A 19,869-nucleotide genomic window follows, 5' to 3' on the forward strand; every position below is an offset into this window, starting at 1 on the left:
AATTTCAGAGATCCAACCATGTATAATATGAGTATCTTTAAAAAGTATATTTAATTGGAATCTAACATCCAAGGTTACAAAATATAAGAAAACAAACCATGGAAAATGGATGCCTCTGTTACGTCACAGCACAGAGATTAAAGGTATACTAGCAGGAAACAGGGCATAGTTTTACCTAATTACATATAAGTCGTAAAGCATGAAGGAGGGGATGAGAAGTGAAGAGAAACTGTTTCTGTAATACCTAAAAACTATGACGGACTGAAGATGACCTATCTGCCATCATCATTAGGATGAAGCAGTGCTACATAGGAGAGATGCATGAAGACCTCTAAATAGAAGAGATAAAAAGGTGCACAAAGACCTTGTTTTTTCCAATCTATAACATATAGCCATCCTCAAAGATATTCGAATTCAACCTTCTGAGAAACTTGTATCCAGAGCAAGCTATCAACACTTTGGGGAAGAATCATTTTAAAGTTAAGTCTGGTAGCTCTGGCAAATTACCCACAAAAACTGGTTACATATTAGAAGATATTTTATTCAGAGTTTATACACTACACATTAATGTTAGGTGATGAATCTAATTTAGTGGAATATTATATTCATTCTGATTTCTACAAATGATTTCATTAAAATGAATAGATTCTGGATTGGTTTTCCATAACAAATAATTTAAGCAATCCTCTTGTTTAAATAGTTTTTGTTCAAAATAAACCTTTTTTATTTTAAACAAATATACCACTGTGATATTCCATTCATCATAAGAGACTAAGAAAACATTCCAGCAATGCTTCCTTTCATCATCAAAACAATGTCTCTGCAGTGTTTCCTTAGAGTAATTGTTTTGGTAACTATGGCTCTAATTACTATTTTTAAGAAGGTCCCAGAGGAAAAAAATCATGCATACAAGGCATTTTCAATTATTTTTGAAGAAACGGGTCATGAAAACACAAAGATGTAAATAATAATACACTAATAAAATAAAGTTATAAAATATGAGATGCCACAGAGAAAAACCTAGGAAGTTATATAATAAGTGATCCAAATAATAAGGACTATTTAAAAAAAAAAAAAAGACTATAGGATTAACAAAAAAGCTAGCCTGGATTCTAACTGCTTTGTAACTAACTTTTACGTGGCTTTATGTGGCTTTGGGCAAATGACTTAACCCTTTTGATTCCCAGTTTATCTGAAAATACAAAGGTAAGAAGTAACGATCCTTCCTATTCCAAAATTCTCTTATACCAAAGTTAGGTAAACACAGGAGCAAACAATGTTCATTCTTTCTACATCCCAAGCATTATAAATCTGCTGCTAAAAGAAAAAAGAAGAGTTAGATGTACAGACAGGCATGGGTGTGCTGGGTTAGGAAAGAAAAGCAAAGCAAAAAAAGAGTTTCCTTTAATTGGTATTTATGTGTTCTGTGGAGAACCAGCATTACAGTCTAGTTTAGGAGTTGCCACAAACTGAATGAAAACAAAGAACTAACAAAGCAATGTAGCTATCTTTCTCAAAAATATGTGATTTTTTAAAATGTCAGATTATCTCATTCCTTGGCTTGATATCCTTCAAGTGGCTTCCACATCATTTAGATTAAAATTCAACGTCCTTAACAGTTTCCAAGGCCTTACCTAGTACACATGCAACCTATGCTCTTGCCCCCTGCCCCACAGCACAGCACCCTGTCGCTCTAATCACATCTACCACTCTCTTTTTCACTCTCATTACTAAGTCATATTGGCTTCCTTGCTATTCAAAAAAAAAAAAAAAGAATGTTTCCACTTTGTACTTGCTGTTCCATTTTCCGGATATTACATATATCCCTCTCTCATTTCCTGCATGTCTCTGCTTAAACAACTTCTTTTCAGATAGGCCTTCTCAGAACATTGTATAAAAAAGCAGTTTCCCCAACCTTCTATCACTCTGCTTTATTTTTCTCAAAGTATTTACTGCCACCTGACATATTTGCTTTTTACTTTCTGTGTCCCCTGGCTAAAATAAAAGTTTTTTGGGGTTATAAGCCGTATCTATTTGCTGGTCACTTATTTTGCGGTGCCAACCCAGATTGCTTAAGACAAGCACACAGCAGATACTCTGTAAACTTTTGCTGAGCGAATGAGCTAATGAATACAGTGCCATGGTTTGTATGTTTGTCCCCTCCACATCTCATGTTGAAATTTGATCCCCTTGTTGGAAGTGGGGCCTGATAAGGAGGTGTTTGGGTCATGGGGGTCTTAGTGCCATCCTTCCAGTAATTACAGCCTGCAAAATGATGAGCCAAATAAAACTCTTTTCTTTATAAATCACCTAGTCTCTGGTATTCCTTTATAGTAACCCAAATGGCCAAAGACAACAAGATTGCCCAAAGCTGTTATTTTCAGTATCACTAATAAGTATTTTTTAAAATGTTAAAAAAACACAAACTCCAAATTCTCCAACTCAATTGCAACCCAAAGTACATTACATTTGAAGAAGAAATTCCCACTTAGAAGGGTTCAGAAAAGGAAATTATAAGTACAAAGTAGTTGGGATATGTTATTTGTTTTACCTCTATTTCCATAATATTATAATCTATAATTAATTAGGCTCAAGTCACATATCTCTTTAAAGTTTATAGCTATACTAGTGTCCCCTGATACTTCCACTACAACATTCCGGAATTCATAAAGAGTTTAGAAAGATACTTTCTTCCCTAATAATGGCAAGCTATGCAACTAAAATAAGATTCTGTAATCATTTGGGGAATCAACATGGAAGAATCTCAGCAGTTCTTCCCTATACTAGGGTCTAAGTTAAACAAACAAACAATAAGATAGCCTCACTGCTGCCTCCATTGCACAGCTGGGTTTTTTTGCTGTTGTGTTTTTGTTTTTATTTTTAAAAAAAGACCTAGCAGAGTCAAAGGTGTTACACCACTCCTTGCCTAACAGTTAATTACCAAAGGACAGAGGATGGTTTTAGTAAATAAGGAATCCAAAAGCTATCTATTCATTTGGGCTTCTGCTGACAATATTTTCTAAACTTTTTTGAAATTACTAATTCTTTGAGGGGAGATTACTACAGAAATACAACTAGATTTTTTCTTTTAACTTGCATGGTTTTGACTTAAAGTTGTTACAAATACTTTCTTACACCATTCACTTTTAGACAGTACAGATAAGAATTCTAAATTAGTAAACAGGGACAGTATTTTCTTGGCATCATGCATGTAAATAATTTTAGCTCATCTCTCTGAAACTCTGTACAATCACTGTCAACTACGCCTAGCAATGCTGAAACCAAGTGAACCATCAGTTTCCAGTCTGATGAAACTATTAGAAAGGCTAAGGAGAAGTTAGTTGTGTTTTAATTGTTGTTGTTGCTTGTTTCAATTTGTTATTTTAAGTAATGTAAGTCTGATACACAGAAAGGTAATACTACCACTCCTCCCTGTTCAGAATGCATCTGGAGAACAGTATTCAACTTGAACACTGTAGTTATTAATGGTGGCACTGACAAACTAGAGAGCAAAGCAGAGAACAGAAACCAGGATAGTGAGACACTGCAAATCTGTGCATGATGATAGCTGAAAGAGCTGGAAAGACGATGCCTAGAAAGAGAGTCCAGTGTGAACACCTACCTCAAATATTTGATCAGCAGATCTAAGAAACCTGAAAGGTATTTATACCATGAGATTCCAAAGGGAGGAAAAAAGCACTATTAAGCATTTCAAAGAAACCCGTTTTCAGCTCCATATATGAAATATTTTCTCAACTAATAAAGCTTTCTAAAGCTAAAACTGGTGTCTCATGAGAAAGCAAGTTTCCCTATCATCTAAATTGTTTAAGAAGCTAAACGACTATTATTTAATACGGATGTTTACCAAAGGGTTTCTTACTCAAACAGAGGATTCTGCCTTTGATAACATTAGAGACATCATCAGAAATATCTATAAAAAGTCCTTTAAGAGTAAATGCCAGAGTAAACAAAGAAAAGTCTACAAAAGTAAGACCCATCAGGCCTAGAAAACACGCTCTCTTTATTTTTTTCCCCACACACCCGTGATTGGTCCCTTACATAATGGCTCTTCCATTCTCATCATATTTCCATTACCTTGGTAGTGGCCTTAAAAACCTCAAATTCATCAACAACCTCTTATCTCTGAGAACTGAGATCATCTGTGTCAATATGAGTTAGTAGTTCGTTCAAGGAAATCTTTGCCTGGCAAAGATAAGACTATAAACCAAAAAAATTACCTACTATTTGCTTCAAGACATTTTCACAGATCAATTTATCAGAGACAATCGTCCAAACACCTGGATAAATAGCTTACTTTAAGATTCTTGCCTCAGTGTCAACAAACCTAAACTGTTCCATCACAGAATTTGCCTAATCCACATAAGCTGCCTGTCGTAAAAAGCCCATCTTAAACCATTTAAGCCCATATCCCAAAGCCCTATTAATATCCTTCTTCTACTTCTTCCTTCTGAAACACTGCGAAGTTTTTCATACTGTAGTTAAATTCTAATACATTTTTTGGCTTTGCTTTACTAACAGATTGATGACATTGTGGGGAATTCAACATCTCCATGCACCTACTTCTATACTGAACCACCAAAAAACCCCCAAACCCAAAAGAGCTACTATATCGACTACAACATTAACTTCCTTCCTGAAACACTACTCATTTTTTTTTTTTTGTACTTTGGGTTCTGGGGTACATGTGCAGACCATGCAGGATTGTAGTATAGGTACATACATGCCAAGGTGGTGTGCTGCCTCTGTCCCCCATCCCCTATACCTGGCATTTCTCCCCACATTACCCCTCCCAACCTCCTTACCCCCCAATGTCCCTCCCCTAGGCCCCCACTAACAGACCCCAGTGTGTGATGCTTCCATCCCTGTGTCCACATGTTCTCATTGTTCAACACCTGCCTGTGAGAACATGCGGTGTTTGATTTTCTGTTCTTGTGTCAGTTTGCTGAGAATGAGGGTTTCCAGATTCATCCATGTCCCTATAAACGACACAAACTTTTTTTATGGCTGCATAGTATTCCACGGTGTATATGTGCCACATTTTCTTTGTCCAGTCTATCACTGATGGGCATTTGGGTTGGTTCCAGGTCTTTGCTATTGTAAACAGTGCTGCGATGAACATACGTGTGCATCAAAACACTATTCTTATTATTCTATGGCTTAAAAATTTTTAAACTAAAAAGTAAACACACACAGTATTTTACAAATCATCTTCAATTTCAAAAACATGTTTCTTAAGTAAAACTATCCAGACACATACTATGTGATTCTTTTTATGGGAACTTCAAGCATAGGCGAGGTAATCTGCGGTGATAAAAATTATTAACAGTGGCTTCCTATGAGGAATGGTGGATGTACAAGCAAGAGGCCCTGAAGAAACTTTGTAGGGGAATAAAGAGGTTTTATATTGATTATTACGGGGAAATATACACTTATTAAAATATGCATTTATGATCTGTGTATTACATAATTTACACATTTCACTTCTAAAACATTTTTTAAAAGTCCATTTAAGATTTCTAATTCCAGACAAGTTGGATGTACTTGTATCTGTCCCTCTGATTAAATACTGCCAAATACCCTGGACATTACACATAAAACAAACATAAGAAGATTCAGAAAGGTAGAGAGAAAAAAGCATACAAAACAGGGACTTCAGGGCTAACACAACAATGATTTTCACTTCATATATCCCAGACTGGATGATACTGGAAAAGCCGGCAGCCAGAAACACCAACAGGCAAAGCTCCCCGACCCCAAAAGAAGCTCCAGCCATTCTCTCTTGCCAAAGGACCAGAAAAGGGGACAACATTCTCTTTCAGACAAACACTGAAATTGACATTTGTCTCTGTTATACAAACAACTTCTTAGGTAACTACCCAAAACCATTCTTACTTAAATCATTCCATGATTTCCTACTGCTCAGATGATTAGGAGCAAATTATCACAAAGCTTTCAAGGTCCTTCATAATCTAGCAACAAATTGTCTTTCCAGTCTCACTTCTCAAGTCTCGCAGGCACTAACCACATCAAATTACACTCTGTTACCTGAACAAGGCATATGGCCTTTGTCCATTCTGTCCTATCTTTCCAATTGCCCATTAACTGAAGAAATTTAATTTTTTTCTTACAATATCCAGCCTAAGGAAAAGCCTCTTTCACTCCTACTGTGTTCACACAGCACTTTGCTTATATTATGATTATAGCTAGTCTCAAAAATCTATCAAAAATTAACTGTATAATCACTGGCAGCCCTTGAATACATTGTGAACTTTACAAATACAGGAACTGAGCCCAAAATACTGTTACATCCCCAGAGCTACACAGAGGGAACAGCACACAGTAGTTATTCATTGAATTGAATTAAATAAATGACTTAAAGTGTAAGTGTATCTGGTGGAAAAGTGTGATAAACTTCACTTTTTTTCTGAGTCAGTGCCACTGGCTTTCTGGACTCAGAGCTTATTTGGAGTTGAAATGTATTTGGACTGTTAGAATTTCATACCCTAAGCTGCTGCTTTCACTGTAATCTTGTCCTGTTTTCAATCTAAGGAACACACAAAGTACAAGGTATTTAATCTCCACAACTAATAATAGAGTCTATTCAAAAGTAGATAATAAAGATTATAAAAGGGTTCTAATACTGCAATATTGGAATGCCCTTTCTGCTGACTCAAGTCCTGTTTATAAAATAATGGGCTAGCAAGACATTACATAGAGGATTTAGTTGATGCTTATATAATTTTTGCTTCTATAAGCACTTGTTAAAAGGACAATCACTTGGTCAAAAAAAATGTATTTTAAAAGTTCTATTTAACCTCTAAGTGCTTTATAAAACACTCAATTAGATTTTTCCCATACTCTGCCTAAATAAAGTCTATACTCTTTGTAAACTGCAATAAGTCTAACTAGCAACAAAGTATTCCAATGGCTTTTCACTCTTGTTATACAACTTCCTCATCTTTCCAGCTCATATTAGAGGGAAAATGGCATGTGCTATCAGGATCTAAAGTTGATTAGAAAATACAAGTATTAATTAATAAGGAAATAAATTTCTGCATGTAATCTTATTCTTGGAGCAAACAGCATTTTTAAAAGTCACATCAATTATATCAGGCCATATTATCATTGTTGATGCTAGGTTTTGAATACTGACAGCTGGACACTTAAAAAAAAAAATCCAAGAAGTCTGTTTTACTACCATCAATGAATGGTACAGAGAGAGCAAGAAAGACTGATGAAAGTGAGAGAGAGGCAAGTCTAAAAGTCTGAAAGTTTCTAGAACTATGGTGAATGAAAGTGCTAGGAGAAAATAAAAACCACTTTTTCTAAAATGAGAATTCCTTTAATAATGACTTAATAACCAGCAATGAAGTATACATTACAATTCACTGAAGAGTTGTTACAGTTAAATGATTGCTAGTTATATTTACAGTGTATTTTAATAAAAACTGTTAATTTAAAAGAGGCTGAAGGTGGCTGCACATGGTTGGCTCACCCCTGTAATCCCACCACTATGGCAGGCCAATGTGGGAGTATCCCTTGAGGCCAGGAGTTCAAGGCCAGCCTAGCTGACGTAGCAAGACCCTGTCTCTACAAAAAAATTTTAAAATTAGTTGGATGAGGTGGCAAGCACCTGTGGTCCCAGCTACTAAGGAGGCAGAGGTGGGAGGATGGCTTAAGCCTAAGATTCTGAAGTTAAAGTGAGCTGTGACCACACCACTGGAATCTAGCCTGTGCCACAGAAGGAGACCCTGTCTCAAAAAAAAGAGGGTGATCCATGCTTTCAGATCTTAATCTGTTAACTGCTAAGCAAACTGTAGTAAATAATGGTTTCTATTTATAAGCAATAGAAGAGCATAATGAAGATGTATCACAGTCAAACATATAAAAACATTTTCACCTAGTAATGAGAGAATGGCATAGGAAAAAAAATCTTAAATATCTAATATTGTGAGATACTATAATTACCTAATAGCAAATATTCTGAGATGTAACAGTATAAGAAATTTAGGTGGTATATATGTAATAGTATAAACAATTTAGGTGGTGTAGATGTAATATATAAACAATTTAGGTGGTGTAAATAAGAGAGTACCTTGATAACATAACGAAAACACTTCTACTCCACAAATGAGGTTTGAGACAGTCTCATATAATGGGAAAAGCATTCCTGAAGTGTAAGTTGAGTTTATATTTTGAACCTTAAACTATAACTTAAGGATTTAGTAAGCACATAAACTGAAAATCAAGTCTCAGATACAATATATGATTACTATTTATTTCATAATTAACTGTTTTCATTCTTTTAGTGAAATAAATTGTAAAGTCACCCAACTTACAGAGCTTTCAACAGATTTTTGCAGAATTTTATGTACCACACAATAATTGTGTTTCTTGGCAAAATAAAATGTTGCTTTTCACAGTAATTGCTTCTCTGGGAGAGAATTACAGCATTTTTGCATTATTAACACAGCAGCTTTGCTAGACATCTATTATAAAATTCATTTTAGGAAAAAGCTTACTTTGAATATTATAAACTTCAATATTATGATTTTTCATCTTAAGGGATAAGAGAGTACAAGTTATAGTAAAGAAAAACAATATTTTAAATTGTTCTAAAATTTTTATGGTATATATTAACTTTGCATTTCAACACACAGTTTGGAGTAAACCAAATTAAATATATTTCGGATAAATACAAAACTTTTCAAAGATATTAAGCTCTAGTATAACCTGCATAAAGTAATTTATTAACTAGACTAAATACTGATACCAATAGCTAGAAATAATTTCATAAATAATAACCTTTGTATTGTATATAGTAAAGTCTCCTAGTTACTATGTAAATCAAAATCAATGTGAAACAATTTCTCAGGTTACTCCAAAAACAGGCTTTACATTTTATAAATACCTAGGAAAACACAGGCAGCATTATGACCTAATCAGATAATAAAATGTACATAACCTATTAGGTCTGGTCATTTTACATGCACTTTCTTTGGCTCATTCATTCATTCAACAAGTTTGTGCAGCCTTATAGAGAGGATTATAAAGATGAGTAAAATTCTGATTCTGTGGTGAAGATATCTGCATTTGAGAAAGCTGTCGTGGAACTAGACTCCCCAGCATTGGCCCTTTCATAAAGACAACCAAAACCTACCAAAACCTCTGGTATAGAGCGAAGGTGGTGCTAGGAGTAAAGTCCACAGCCCTAAACGCCTGTATCAAAAAGTCAGAAAGAACACAACACATCACCTAAGGTAACACCTCAAGGAACTAGAGAAACAAGAACAAATCAAACACAAATTCAGCAGAAGAAAGGAAATGACCAAGATCACAGCAGAACTAAATGAAATTGAAACAAGCAAAAAAAAATAAATAAATAAATAAAAAAAATAAAAAAAAAATAAATGAACCAAAAAGCTGATTCTTTGAAAATATAAATAAAACTGATAGACTGTTAGCAAGATTAACCAAGAAAAATAAAGAAAAAATACAAACAAGCTCAGTAAGAAATGAAATGGGAGATATTACAACTTAGACCACTGAAATAAAAAAGATCATTTAAGGCTACTGTGAACACCTTTAGGTGCCTAAATTAGAATACCTAGAAGAGATGGATAAATTCCTGGAAAGATGCAACGCTTCTGGCTTATTTGATAGCCTCAACAGACCAATAACAAGCAGCAAGACTGAAATGGTAATTTAAAAATTACAAACAAAAAAAAGCTCAGGACCAGAATGATTCACAGCAGAATGCTACCAGACATTCAAAGAAGAATTGGTACCAATCCTACTGACAGTATTCCACAAGATGCAGAAAGAGAGAACCCTCCCTAAATCATTCTATGAAGCCAGTATCACCCTAATACCAAAACCAAGAAAGGACATAACCTAAAAAGATACTGCTAATGAACATATATGCAAAAATCCTTAACAAGATACTGAACCCCACAATGTATCAAACAGATAATCCACCTGAACAGATGATCAAGTGGGTTTCATACCAGGGATGCTGGGATCCAGGCACACAGTGCAAGTTATCAGCGGATCCACCACTCTGGGGTCTCAAGGATGGTGGCCTTCTTTCCACAGCTCCACTAGGCAGTTCCCCAGTAGGGACTCTGTGTGAGGGGTTCGACCCCACATTTCCCTTCCGCACTGCCCTAACAGAAGCTCTTAATGAGCACCCCGCCCCTGCACCAAACTTCTGCCTCGACATCCAGGTGTTTCCATATATCCTCTGAAATGTAGGCAGAGGTTCTCAAACCTCAATTCTTGACTGCCGTCCACCTGCAAGCTCAACACCACATGGAGACTGCCAAGGCTTGGAACTTGCACCCTTGGAAGCCACATCCCAAGCTGTACCTTGGCCCCTATCAGTCATAGCTGGAGCAACTAGGACACAAGGCACCCAGTCCCTAGGCTACACACAGCAGGAGGACCCTGAACCTGGTTTTCCTAGGAGGAAAACCATTTTTTCCCCCTAGGCCTCTGGGCTTGTGATGGGAGGGACTACCATGAAGACCTTTGACATGCCCTGGAGACATTTTCCCGGAGATTAACATTAAGCTCCTTGTTACTTATGCAAATTTCTGCAGCTGGCTTGAATTTCTCCTTAGAAAATGGGTTTTTCTTTTCTAACTAGTTGTCAGGCTGCAAATTTCTTAACTATTATGCTCTGCTTCCCCTATAAAACTGAATGCTTTTAATAGCACCCACATCACTTCTTGAATGCTTTGCTGCTTAGAAATTTCTTCTATCAGACATCCTAAATCATCTCTCTCAAGTTCAAAGGTCCACAAATCTCTAGGGCAGAGGCAAAATACCACCAGTCTCTGCTAAATATAACAAGAGTCACCTTTGCTCCAGTTCCCAACATGTTCCTCATCTCCATTTGAGACTGCCTCACCCTGCATTTTATTTTCCGTATCATTATCAGCATTTTGGTCAAAGCCATTCAACAAGTCTCCAGGGAGTTCCAAACTTTTCCACATTTTCCTGTGTTCTTCTGAGCCCCCCAAACTTTTCCAACCTCTGCCTGTTATCTAGTTCCAATGTCACTTCTGCATGTTAGGATAGATTTTCAGCAGCACCCCATTCTACCAGTACCCATTTACTGTATTAATCCATTTTAACACTGCTGATAAAAGAAATACCCACAACTGGGAAGAAAAACAGGTTACTGGACTTACAGTTCCATGTGGCTGGAGAGGCCTCAAAATCATGGCAGAAGGCAAGGAGGAGAAAGTCGTATCTTACATGGATGGTGGCAAGAAAGAGTTAATTCAGGGGAACTCCTCTTTATAAAACCATCAGGTCTCATGAGACTTATTAACTATTGTAAGAATAGCATGACAAAGACTTGCCCCCATGATTCAATTACCTCTCACTGGGTCTCTCCCATGGCATCTAGAAACTGTGAGGGTTAAAATTCAAGATGAGATTTCAGTGGGGACACAGCCAAACTATATCAGAGAGTGCTAACTGTGTGCTCTCCAGTGCCCAGTCTTCCCAATGACACCACCGCTGCACTGACACTAGTGGCCTCGCCCCCAACACTGCACTGCCACTGCCGCCAGTGTGAATGGAAGGCACCAGTTCCATGCCCAAAAGATGTCTGCCCTGCTATGACACTGTCAATGGTACAAACACATGCTTGGATGCCTGTACACCTGCACACCAGTGCCTCAGCCTGGCCAGTGGGCATACATTGTGCCAGGATGCTGATGCTGCTGGCATGAGTGAACCAGCACAAACACCACTGCCACCTTCCCATGAAGCACTTTGGCTACCACCACCCATGGGAGTGTTGGGACCAGCAATCTGGGAACAACTCACCCCCTCCAGTAACCAGGAGGGACAAGAGAACAAATCTAGGTCCTGAAACCAGCCCCCCAGCGTTAGGGCATGCAGCTCAGGAGTGCTGAGCTAAGCCATGGCCCTCCAAACCTTCCAGAAACAAAGCCAGTCAACCAAACCCACTTTCTACCATAATCAAGGCCCCAAGGACATCAAAGAGGATAAAAGCACAAAAAACTCATACAAACGATGGCAACTTCAAAGACTGAAGGAACATCAGCCCACAAAGATAAGAACAAACCAGCACAAGAATTCTGGCAATTCAAAAAGCCGGAGTGTCTTCTTACCTCCAAATGATCACACTAGTTGCCCAACAATAGTGTTTTTTGTCTTTTGAGATGGAGTTTCCCTCTTGTTGCCCAGGCTGGAGTACAACAGCATGATCTTGGCTCACTGCAACCTCCGTCTCCCAGGTTCTAGTGATTCTCCTGCCTCTGACTCCCGAGTGGCTGGGGTTACAGATGCATGCCACCATGCCTGGCTAATTTTATATTTTTAGTAGAGACAGGATTTCACTATGTTGGCCAGGCTGATCTCAAACTCCTGACCTCAGGTGATCTGCCCACCTCAGCTTCCCAAAGTGCTAGGATTACAGGCATGAACCACCGTGCCTGGCCAACATGGTTCTTAACCTGGCTGAAATGACAGAAATACAATTAAGAATATGGAAAGAAATGAAGATCATCAAGATTCATCATGGTGATCAATGAAGATCATCAAGACAAAGTTGAAACCCAGTCCAAGGTTACTAAGGAATACAATAAAATGATACAGGAGATGAAAGACAAAATGGCCATTTTAACAAAGAATCAAACTGAGCTGATAGAGATGAAAAACTCAAAAGGATTTCAGAATACAACTGCCAGTATTAACAGCAGAATTGAGCAAGGTAAGGAAAGAACCTCAAAGATCAAAGACTGGCTATGTGAAATAACTCAGTCAGACAGAAATAAAGAAAAAACAATAAAGAAGAATGAACAGAATCTCTGTAAAATATGGGATTATAGAAAGGGACCAAATCTACGACTCATTGGTGTCCCTGAAAGGGAGAGAAAACAAACAACATGGGAAGTGTATTTCAGGATATCATCCATGAAAATTTCATCAAACTTGCTAGAGAGGCCAACATTCAGAGTCAGGAATTGCAGAGAACTCCTGTGAAATGCTACACAAGATGACCATCCCAAGAAACACAATCATGAGATTCTCTAAGGTCAAAATGAAAGGAAAAAATGTTAAGGCAGGTAAAGAGAAGAAGATCACCTATTAAGGGAACTCCTATAACACTTAAAACAGTAGAAACCCTACAAGCCAGTAGAGACTGGGGACCTATATTCAGCAGTCTTAAAAGAATAAAATAAAACAATTTCCAACCAAGAGTTTTATATCAAGCCAAATTAATCTTCATTAGCAAAGTAGTAAGATCCTTTCCAGAAAGCAAATGCTAAGGAAATTTGTGACCATCAAAACCACCTTAAAAGAGGTTCTGAAGGGAGTGTGGTAAATGTGGAAAGAACAGACCATTACTGGCCACTACAAAAATATACTTAAATACATACACCAGTGACACTTTAAAGCAACCACACAAACAAGTCTGCATAATAACCAGCTAACAGTAGGATGACAGGATCAAATCCACACATATCAATATCAACCCTGAATGTAAACAGGCTGAATGCCACAATTAAAAGGCACAGAGTGGCAAGCTGAATGAAGAATCAAGAGCCAATGGTATCCTGTCTTCGACAGATCCATCTCACATGCAATGTTATCTATAGGCTTAGTGTGAAGAGATGGAAGGAAATCTACCAAGAAAATGGAAAACAGAAGAAAGCAGGGGTTAGTATTCTAATTTCAGACAAAACAGTCTTTAAAGCAACAAAGACCAAAAAAGGCAAGGCCTTTAAATAGGGGTAAAGAGGTCAATTCAATGAGAGGACCTAAGTATCTTAAATATATACACACCAACACAGGAACACACAGATGCATAAAACATGTTCATAGAGACCTATAAAGAGACTTACATAACCACACAATCTAATAGTGGAAAACAAATAAGTTAGACTGACCGTTAGCTGGACTATTAAAGAAAGAGAAAATATCCAAATAAACTCAGAAATGACAAAGGGGATGTTACCACTGACTCTATGGAGAAAAAAAAAAAAAAAACCCTCAGAAACTACTACAAACAACTCTATGCACACAAGCTAGAAAATCTAGAAGAAATAAGTTCTTTGAAACATACAACCTCCCATGAATGAACCAGGAAGAAATTGAATCCCTGAACTGACCAATAGTGAGTTCTGAAATTGAATAATAAAAAACCTAACAATAAGAAAAAGCCTAGGACCAGAAAGATTCAAAGCCAATTCTACTAGATGTATAAAGAAAAGCTGGTAACATACCCACTGAAACTACCGCAAAAAAAAAAAAAAAAAAAAAAGAGGAGGGATCTCCTTCTGAACCCATTCTATGAGGCCAGCATCATCCTGATACCAAAATCTGACAGAGAAACAACAAACTTCAGGCCAATATCTTTTATGAACATGGATGCAAAAATCCTCAACAAAATACTAGCAAACTAAATCCAGGAGGACATCAAAAAGTTAATCCACCATGATCAAGTAGCCTTCATCTCTGAGATGCAACACTGGTTCAACATACACAAATCAATAAATGTGATGTATAACATAAGCAAAACTAATAAAACAAACCGTATGTCCCAGGCATGGTGACTCATGCCTGTAATCCCAGTACTTTGGAAAGCCATGGCTGGTGGATCACTAGAGGCCAAGATTTCAAGACCAGCCTGCTCAACATGGTGAAACTCTGTCTCTACAAAAAATACAAAAATTAGCTGGGCACGGTGGTGAGCACCTGTAATCACAGCTACTTGGGAGGCTGTGGCATGAGAATCATTTGAAACCAAGAGGCAGAGGTTGCAGTGAGCCAAGATCACACCATTGCACTACAGCCGGGGCAACAGAGCGAGACTGTGTCTCCAAAACAAACAAACAAACACGTGATCATCTTAATACATACAGGAAAGGCTTTCAATAAAATTCAATATTCTTTCATATTAAAAACCCTCAACAAGTCAGACACTGCAGGAACTTATTTCAAAAAAAAATACAGCCCTCTATGAAAAACCCACAGCCAACATCATAGTGAATAGGCAAAAGCTGGAAGCATTCCCCTTGAAAGCTGGAACAAGATGATGCCTTCTCTCACTACTCCAATGCAACATAGTACTGTAAGTCCTAGCCAGAGAAAAATCAGGCAAAAGTATGAAATAAAAAGCACTCAAATAAAAAGAGAGGAAGTCAAACTATCTACGTTTGCTACCAATATGACTCTATACCTAGAAAACCCCACAGTCTCTGTCCAAAAGCTCCGTGTTCTGATAAACAACTTCAGCGAAGTTTCAGGATAGTAAATTAATGTACAAAAATCGACAGCACTCCTATACATCAACAATATCCAAGCTGAAAGCAAAATTAAGAATGTAATCCCATTGACAATTGCTACAAAAAGAATAAAATATTTAAGAACACAGATAATCAGGGAGGTGAAAGAACTCTAAAATCTTTCACAATTCTAAAACCCTGTTCAAAGAAAGCAGAGATGATACAAACAAATGGAAGAACATTCTGTTTTCATAATTATGAAGAATCACTATAGTTAAAATGGCCATACTGCCCAAAAGCAATCTAGAAATTCAATGCCATTCCTATGAAACTACCAAGGACATTCTTTAAAGAATTAGGAAGAGACAATTTTAAAATTCATATGATGAAACCAAAAAATAGCCAAGACAATCCTAAGCAAAATGGGCAAAGCTGGAAGCATTTGGCATTACCAGACTTCAAACTATACTGCAACGCTACAGTAACCATAACAGCATTGTACTGGTACAAATATATACACACACACCCCATGGAACAGAACAAAGAGCCCAGAAGTAATGCTGCACACCTACAACTATCTGATCTTTGATAAACCTGACAAAAACAAATAATGTGGAAAGGATTCCCTATTCCGTAAATGGTGCTGGGATAACTGGCTAGCCATATGCAGAAAATTGAAACTGGACCCCTTCCTTATACCATACACAGAAATCAACTAAAGATGAATGAAAGACTTAAATGTAAAACCACAACTATAAAAACCCCAGAAGATAACCCAAAAAATACCATTCTCAAGATAGGACCTGGCAATTACTTTATGACAAAGACACTCAAAGCAAGTCCAAGAAAAAGAAAAGTTGACAAATGGGACATAATTAAAGAGTTTCTGCACACCAAAAGCAGTTATGAGCAGCATAAACGAACAACCTACAAAACAGGATAAAGTGTTTGCAAATTATGCATCTGACAAAAGTCTAATATCCAGAATTTGCAAGAAACTTAAATAAGCAAAAAACAACTGCCTTTAAAAGTGGGCAAAAGACACAAACAGACGCTTTTCAAAAGAAGACATACACATGGCCCAAAAGCCTAAGAAGAAATGCTCTACACTGTTAATCATTACAGAAACTCAAATCAAAACCACAAAGAGATGTTACCTCACACCAATCAGAATGGCTACTAAAAAGACAAAATTGTAGATTTTGGCGAAGTTGTGGAGAAGAGGAAAGCTTATACACTGCTGGTGGAAGTGTACATTAGTCCTGCCAATGTGGAAGGCAGTTTGGCGATTTCTCAAAGAACTTAAAACAGAATTAATTACCATTTGACCCGTCAATCCCATTATCATGTATACACCCCCCAAAATATAAATTGCTCTACCATAAAGACACATAACATTTATGTGTTTCACAGCACTATTCACAGGAGCAAAGAAATGGAATTAACCTAAATGTCCATCAATGGTAGACCAGATAAAGAAAATGTGGCATATGTATAACATGGACTATTGAGCAGCCATAAGAAAGAATGAGATCATTTGCTTTGCAGAAACACGAATGAAGCTGGATGCCATTATCCTAAGCAAACTAACACAGGAACAGAAAACCAAATACAGCATGCTCTCATAAGTGGATAGTAAACACTGAGTAAACATAGACACAAAGAAGGGAACATCATCTCCCAGTTGCCACTACAGCCATGATTGCCAGGCATGCGTTGGTGGGTTGATTAATTTGTCTCTTACCATTGGTGTCTGTGCCATTAAATTTCCCACCATGGCTGGATGCCGCCATGGAGTAAGATCCATTTGGCATTCCTGCTGGCACCCCTGGGGATCCTGTGCTGGGAACAGAGTGGCTGGCGCCAATGAAGAAGACCCAGCTATGGCCTTCTTGGCACAGCATGAGAGCCAGACTATGGGTATCAAGAACAACAAGGCCTTTAACATCCTGGATAGTGATGCCCCTCGGCCCTAGCCACAAGGTAAACACCTGGGAGTCCAGATGATGTTGACAGAGTGACGATGGTGACTACCACCAGGAAAGTAATGGTCGAAGAGACAATTATGCACCTATTTCACAAGTGGATCGACTGCAATCACAGCCTGAAAATATTCGCAAATGGAAAGAAGAGAAAATGGAACATTTGGAAGCCCTTGCTTGTCAGAAGCAATAAGCAGAGTAGAAAGAAAAAGGGATAAAGGAGCTAGAAGAGTGGTGGGCAAGAGATAAAGAATGAGCAACTACAGAAAACAAAAGCAAAAAACAGGGCAGAAGACTTTGTAAATGACATTGACGGGTTGTCCCCTGGCACTGCCGTGTGACTGTAAACCCAGGTCCAGCCAGCAGGCCAAAGAGGTCTGCTGCATGCACTCAGTCCTCAACTCCCTCAGGCAGGCACCCCTGGTGCAATCAAACCGCCCTTGGAAACACTACATCTGTATCTTAATACTACTCAGTGAAGTTCTACAAAGTAACTGGATTAATTATGTTGAATTCTTTTGGACCAAACTATTTTGTGTTTACAGCTGATCGTTTTTTGTGGTTGCATGTTTCCTTCATCTGTGTCCTCCCTGTCATATACAGAGGAAGGGAAGGAGGGAAAGGAAGAGAGGGAGCCTCCTAACAGTAGTCTCAACCTGTGCTTTTGTGGATTATTCTGAGAATAAATTTCTATTTCAAACAAAAACAAAAAAAAACAAAAAACAAAAGAAACAAACAACAGATACTAGGGCCTACTTGAGGGTGAGGATCGTAAAACTACCCACTGGCTGCTATGCGGATTACCTGTGCAATGAAATAATCTGTAGGCTAAACCCCTGTGACACACAGTTTAGCTATCTAACAGATCTGCACATGTACCCTTGAACCTAAAAGTTAAAAAAAAAATACTGAAGTGTTAGTTTTTGGATGTTTATTTCATCTAAGTCTATGAAAAATTTATTAAAATCATTGACTAGCATTATATGGAATCAAAACCTAATAATGCTAATGATAAACATGCACTGAAAAGAATTTTTCTGAGTTATTGAAATGTACATGATCTTATTTTGAAATTGTAGAGATATAAATGAAAAACCCTTTTTTTCAGTCCTGAATGTATACAATCACGAATTATCTTTAATATAATTGTACTTAACTTTACTGATACAATGAAAATAATTTCTTTAAGACCATAAGACTCTTTCCAATGTACTACACAATTTTCCATAATTGGAAAAAATTTAAAGAATGTGAAAAAGTTAACAAGTAGTTTATCCCTTTCTCTGTGGGAGGACTGATTCTTCTCTTTTTGTTCTTAGGCTTTCTCCTCTGATGTAGTATTTCTTCTTGATACTCAGAGAATAATTAGCTGTATTAGATGAAGTTTGACATATTAAAATACATTCTCATTTTGTGGTTCTATAATCCCTCTGTGCATGTGGTTTTAATTACAAAGTACAAACAAGCATTAGCAGGGAAAACAATTTTTTCCTGATATAGTTAACATTTTGAAAGGCTGAAGATATAATTTGAGTTCCTATTTGCAAAGGAAGATTTCTTTATCTGTGCAGCATCATTTATTTAGTATCTACTATGTGTGAAGTAAGGGTACAAATCACATGGTCCTTCATTGTAATTAACTGCCAGGATCACAGGTAGGTAGAAATAGTTGAAAGTAAGTGTAAGAGCAGTCTAGGTTGTCAATCAAGAGTCAGTCAGATGTTAAGATCAAGAATGCATATAATTAAAACGGTGACGCTGAAAATTAAAACCAAGTAGAAAGAAAGAATGAAGCAGCAACAGCAGATGCTAGAGATGAAGGCATGGAATTCTACCAAAGCCAACTAGACAGTCACAAATATGAAAAAATAAAAAGTAATATAAAAATAAGGCAGAGTTGAAAGAGGTCAGATGCAGTGTCATAGCCATAAAATGACCATGGTGCTGAGGCAAAATTGTAAAACAATTCCAGCCTCTAATATCATGCAACTCAATAAGAAGCCAGGCTCTGAAGACTGAGACTTTAGGCTAACCTATATCATATTATACAACCCCACTAGACTATGAGCTCTATGATATATTCGTACTACTAATGCAAACAGATACCTAACAAATATGTGAATTGGATAGAAAAATAAAGGCATGAATAAATAAGAGGGAAGACTCTCAGTTCCAAATATGACCACCAAAATTTCTGTATATCCTTAATGTGTGCCAATTGCTCTTGTCTTGCTGGGTTTTTTTCGTTTAAAATTTTCAGTACAATGTTAACATTCTTTTGGCTGATGGTATGAAGACTATAATAAAACTACTGAATGCCCTTTGTAAATATTTCTGCCGGGCGTGGTAGCTCACGCCTGTAATCCCAGCACTTTGGAAGGCCAAAGTGGGAGGATCATATGGTCAAGAGATCAAGACCATCCTGGCCAACATGGTGAAACCCCGTCTCTACTAAAAATACAAAAGTTAGCTGGGCGTGGTGGCATGTGCCTCAAGTCCCAGCTACTCAGGAGGCTGAGGCAGAAGAATAGCTTGAACCCAGGAGGCGGAGGCTGCAGTGAGCGGAGATCGCACCACTGCACTCCAGCCTGGTGACA

General features: G+C 37.5%; 1 protein-coding gene and 1 pseudogene across 1 annotated transcript in view; one reads left to right on the forward strand and one right to left on the reverse strand.

The window, feature by feature from the left end:
- The window catches only part of TUSC3 (tumor suppressor candidate 3), a 191,968-nt gene that overhangs the window by 36,983 nt on the left and 135,116 nt on the right, over positions 1 to 19,869 (reverse strand). The gene's annotated exons all lie outside the window — the stretch shown is intronic.
- LOC108308978 lies at positions 3,858 to 17,821 on the forward strand (annotated as a pseudogene).

Source organism: Cebus imitator, unplaced genomic scaffold (genome assembly GCF_001604975.1).
Source record: "Cebus imitator isolate Cc_AM_T3 unplaced genomic scaffold, Cebus_imitator-1.0 Scaffold5, whole genome shotgun sequence".
Lineage (NCBI taxonomy): Eukaryota > Metazoa > Chordata > Mammalia > Primates > Cebidae > Cebus > Cebus imitator.